Source organism: Tachysurus vachellii, unplaced genomic scaffold (genome assembly GCF_030014155.1).
Source record: "Tachysurus vachellii isolate PV-2020 unplaced genomic scaffold, HZAU_Pvac_v1 HiC_scaffold_76, whole genome shotgun sequence".
Taxonomy (NCBI): domain Eukaryota; kingdom Metazoa; phylum Chordata; class Actinopteri; order Siluriformes; family Bagridae; genus Tachysurus; species Tachysurus vachellii.
The window spans coordinates 1-5734 of NW_026869706.1; the positions used below are offsets into that span (position 1 = coordinate 1).

The following is a 5734-nucleotide window of genomic DNA, read 5'->3' on the forward strand; positions in this document are numbered from 1 at the left end:
TCCCACAGTCAGGTTTATCATAGAACCACCCTGGCAAAAAGACCACTTCTGCCGAAACAACAAGCAAGCAATCTAAATCAATCAACAAATGCCTCCGAAGAAAACCTTCCAAAGAGTTACAAGCAGGTAAGTCAACACATGTACCTTAGAGAACCATTCTTGTGCCTTGGAGAACCACTAATTTTAGAACCACCCTGGCAAAAAGACCACTTCTGCCAAAACAATAAGCAAACAATCTAAATCAATCAACAGATGCCTCCCAAGAAAACCTTCCAAAGAGTTACAAGCAGGTAAGTGAACACATGTACCTTGGAGAACCAGCCTTGTGCCTTGGAGAACCACTCATTTTAGAACCACCCTGGCAAAAAGACCACTTCTGCCAAAACAATAAGCAAACAATCTAAATCAATCAACAGATGCCTCCCAAGAAAACCTTCCAAAGAGTTACAAGCAGGTAAGTGAACACATGTACCTTGGAGAACCAGCCTTGTGCATTGGAGAACCACTCATTTTAGAACCACCCTGACAAAAAGACCACTTCTGCCAAAACAATAAGCAAACAATCTAAATCAATCAACAGATGCCTCAGAAGAAAACCTTCCAAAGAGTTACAAGCAGGTAAATGAACACATGTACCTTGGAGAACCAGCCTTGTGCATTGGAGAACCACTCATTTTAGAACCACCCTGACAAAAAGACCACTTCTGCCAAAACAATAAGCAAACAATCTAAATCAATCAACAGATGCCTCAGAAGAAAACCTTCCAAAGAGTTACAAGCAGGTAAGTCAACACGTAGGTCGATCGGTTATATCCAAACGGCTAAAGGCACCCACCTCACAGTCATGCCGGCCGCAGAATCCCACGGAAATGGTGTGTGGCCTTACGTTTTATCGAATGGGGAATTAGCTCAAATGGTAGAGCGCTCGCTTAGCATGCGCGAGGTAGCGGGATCGATGCCCGCATTCTCCAAAGTGACGCTCCTCTCTCTCCGTGTGCCTTGGAGAACCCGCCTACTGTTTTTACCACTTGATATTAATAATATTTATACCGCAATACATGACATATGAGCAGCATCAGGTTGAGAAGTGCCACAGTCATGTCACTGCAGAACTCTTGGAAAATGGCCCGTACGGGGCTCAAACCCGCAACCTTGGCGTTATTAGCACCACGCTCTAACCAGCTGAGCTAACCGGCCAAGTCACGCTTAGCTAGAATGCTGCGAGGTAGAAGGTAGCCTAAATGGCTCGATTTAAGCTTTGGTATTTCATACTTATCGATGAATGGAATAATACCTACTCTGGATTTTAAACATGGCAGTCAAAAACTCACAATGCACGCTGAATTACTTCAGACATTGACCCCAAGAGAGCAAAAGAAGGTTTGAAGGACAATGATTCAAATTGTTACAAAGAGTGGTCACATTTCCACCATCGGGTCTAAAAGTCTTCTCCAATCCGACTTGTAGACAATTAGACTGAGCAATCAAAGAGCTTCACAATACATATTTCGGAAGTGGGAGAAACAAGCTACAATGCCCATGTAGAAAGAGAAACAATAACTTCCCCTGGTGAAAGCAAACATTTGTTATCATCAGGTCTGAAAGTCCATGCACTAACCAGTTGAGCCCTTAGCTGGAACCCTGTGAGTTTGAAGCTAGCCTAAATGGCTGGATTTAAGATTTGGTATCGTTCGCTTAACGATGAATGGAATAATATCTACTCTGCATTTGAAACATGGCAGTCAAAAACTCACAATGGGTCTGAAAGTCTTCTCCAATCCAACATGTAGACAATTAAACTGAGCAATCAAAGAGCCATAGCTTCACAAGACTTAACTCGGAAGTGGGAGAAACAAGCCATGAACCCTGTGCAATAAACAGTCTAGGTAGTTTTATTACACAGATGGTTTAAATATAATCCATTCAATGTTTTACACAGAAAAGTTACAATAACACCACCTGGACAAAGCAAACAGTTGTCACCAGCCTATAAGCAGCTGCTCTTTATCTCGAAAGGACAGGAGCCATGAAGATCGCCTCTTCATATTTTTCCATTTGGGGTTTATCATAGAACCACCCTGGCAAAAAGACCACTTCTGCCGAAACAACAAGCAAGCAATCTAAATCAATCAACAAATGCCTCCGAAGAAAACCTTCCAAAGAGTTACAAGCAGGTAAGTCAACACATGTACCTTAGAGAACCAGCCTTGTGCCTTGGAGAACCACTAATTTTAGAACCACCCTGGCAAAAAGACCACTTCTGCCAAAACAATAAGCAAACAATCTAAATCAATCAACAGATGCCTCAGAAGAAAACCTTCCAAAGAGTTACAAGCAGGTAAGTGAACACATGTACCTTGGAGAACCAGCCTTGTGCATTGGAGAACCACTCATTTTAGAACCAGGTTGAGAAGTCCCACAGTCAGGTTTATCATAGAACCACCCTGGCAAAAAGACCACTTCTGCCGAAACAACAAGCAAGCAATCTAAATCAATCAACAAATGCCTCCGAAGAAAACCTTCCAAAGAGTTACAAGCAGGTAAGTGAACACATGTACCTTGGAGAACCAGCCTTGTGCATTGGAGAACCACTCATTTTAGAACCACCCTGACAAAAAGACCACTTCTGCCAAAACAATAAGCAAACAATCTAAATCAATCAACAGATGCCTCAGAAGAAAACCTTCCAAAGAGTTACAAGCAGGTAAGTCAACACGTAGGTCGATCGGTTATATCCAAACGGCTAAAGACACCCACCTCACAGTCATGTGCATTGGAGAACCACTCATTTTAGAACCACCCTGACAAAAAGACCACTTCTGCCAAAACAACAAGCAAGCAATCTAAATCAATCAACAAATGCCTCCGAAGAAAACCTTCCAAAGAGTTACAAGCAGGTAAGTCAACACATGTACCTTAGAGAACCAGCCTTGTGCCTTGGAGAACCACTAATTTTAGAACCACCCTGGCAAAAAGCAGGTAAGTCAACACGTAGGTCGATCGGTTATATCCAAACGGCTAAAGACACCCACCTCACAGTCATGCCGGCCGCAGAATCCCACGGAAACGGTGTGTGGCCTTACGTTTTATCGAATGGGGAATTAGCTCAAATGGTAGCGCGCTCGCTTAGCATGCGAGAGGTAGCGGGATCGATGCCCGCATTCTCCAAAGTGACGCTCCTCTCTGTCCGTGTGCCTTGGAGAACCTGCCTACTGATGACTGTCCTTCATCAGTCATCATCGTCTGTGATCCCCTCTATCTGGTCTAGTAGCAGGGCCATGAAACAGTCGGCGTGTTCTCGTAATCGACATCGCCCCCTTGTCAACATTAATATGACTGATTCTGTGATTAATCATACCCCTGCTGTCAGTGGAACAAATAAACACTGTGCCCTTCTAAATTGTCGATCTATCTCAGACAAAGGCACCTATATGAATGAGCTAATAGTTGACAATAAATATGATATGTTATTTCTCACAGAGACTTGGCAGGTACCAGATGATTTTATCCACCTGAATCTACTTACCCCTATTGGATACCGACATATGTCAGAACCACGTACAACTGGTAAAGGGGGTGGTCTTGCTGTCATTTTTCGTGCGTCATTAACTGTCTCTAAATTGGTTTTTCACAATACCACGACATTTGAGTACATGGTGATGAAGCTTGGTACCAAACGTCCCATTGTACTTATATTAATTTACAGACCACCTAAACAACAAAGTGAGTTTTTCTCAGAACTCAGTGAACTACTAACCCAAGCATGTGCTGTGTCGTCCCAAGTTATTCTTCTTGGTGATTTCAACATTCATGTTGATACTGCTTGCTCCACTGCTACTCAGCTAAATGTTGTCTTTGATTGTTTTGACCTTATCCAGCATGTTAATTTTCCAACTCATACTCATGGTCACACGCTTGATCTTGTTTGTACATCTGGTCTGAATAATATCTCTGTTGACAGTTTAGCTACCCCTCTTTCTGACCATAGACTCATTTCCTTTGATTTTACATTTATCTGTCCAGTCAACCACATCAAAAATCTAACCATACGTTATCGTCATTTAAATACTGTTGACACTAGCTCCTTCTGTGATTCTGTTGCCTCCTCTACTCTTTCTGATGTGCTAAATTTAACTTGCCCATCAATGATTTATGACGAGTATTGCTGTTCTGTTGAAAAATTGTTGGATGAGTTTGCCCCAATTAAGATTAGGTCTGTCCCTTTGTCCCATTCCTCCCCGTGGTTCAATGCAGAGCTTCGAGGTTTGAAGGTCAAATGTAGACAACATGAACGTCTCTTCAGAAAAACTGGTTCAACTGGACATTTTCTTATATTTGCCGAATGTCTTCAGCAGTATAAATTGGCCTTAAATACAGCCCGCTCTTCCCATATCTCCAGCATCATTAACAAAGCAAGCAATAGGCCCAAAATGTTATTTAGCACAATTAATAAACTGACTCAAGCACCAAAGCACAGCCTTAGTGACTCTGACTCCATGGTTATGTGCTGCTCTTTCCTGAACCATTTCCAGGGTAAGCTAGATACTCTGTATGCGACATTTGGTGAGGAACCAACTACTGATGAGCATATGAAATCTCAATCTAATAATTCTATGGCAACCCTAGCCTTAACCAATTCCTCATTAATCACTGAGTTAATACAAAAATCTAACTCCTCATCATGTACTCTTGATCCTGCACCTACTTTCCTGCTAAAAGACTGTACATCGGCGATTTCTGCCCCCATCTCCCACCTTATTAATATGTCATTTATCTCCTCTACTGTACCTGTGTCACTTAAGACTGCTGCTGTTACTCCCACACTCAAAAAGTCTAATCTGGACCCGGCAGACTTATCCAACTACCGCCCTATTTCCAACCTTCCATTTGTATCAAAGATTATGGAAAAGGCTGTGGCCTCTCAGCTGCAGTCATTCCTAGCTGGTAACAACCTCTTTGATATTTTTCAATCTGGTTTCCGCCAACAGCATAGCACGGAGACCGCGCTAGTAAAGGTTGTTAATGATCTTTTACTCACTGGAGACTCAGGTAGTCTCTCTATACTTCTGTTATTAGACCTCAGCTCTGCCTTTGATACTGTCTGTCATAAGATATTACTTTCCCGCTTAGCGGAATTTGGCATATCAGGCTCTGCACTATCCTGGTTTTCTTCTTATCTCACGGGCAGGCAATATCACATCTCCATACACAATTCCAAATCTCCTACTGTCTTACTTAAACATGGTGTCCCACAGGGCTCTGTTCTTGGTCCACTTCTATTCATTCTGTACATTCAGCCGCTTGGTAGCATCATTCGTCGACATGGTTTTAGCTATCATTGTTATGCTGATGATATTCAGTTATACACTACCTGTCAACCAGATTCTGTTAATGTAAAATCCTCACTTTCCTCTTGTGTTAGTGAGTTAAAACTATGGCTACACTCAAATTTTCTTAGCCTGAATCTGGGTAAAACCGACATTCTGATAACTGGTCCTCCATCTCTAATAAAAAACAACTCTGTGGACTTTAGTCTTGATCTGGATGCTACTACGATTTTCCCCTCAGCTACCGTTAGAAATTTAGGTATCATATTCGACCCCTCACTATCCTTTGATGCCCATATTCGCAGCCTCTCCAAAACGTCTTTTTTTCATTTACAATGCATTGTCAAACTGCGACCTTTTATCTGCAGAAATGATGCCGAAACATTAGTACATGCTCTGATTACGTC

At 42.2% G+C, this 5734-nt stretch overlaps 1 non-coding gene across 1 annotated transcript; it reads right to left on the reverse strand.

Annotated features, from left to right (window-relative positions):
• Window positions 1–1123: 1123 nt before the first annotated feature.
• trnai-aau (transfer RNA isoleucine (anticodon AAU)) lies at window positions 1124–1197 on the reverse strand. Its single transcript has one exon. It is a non-coding gene; the product is annotated as a tRNA-Ile (tRNA).
• Between the last annotated feature and the right edge of the window lie 4537 nt (window positions 1198–5734).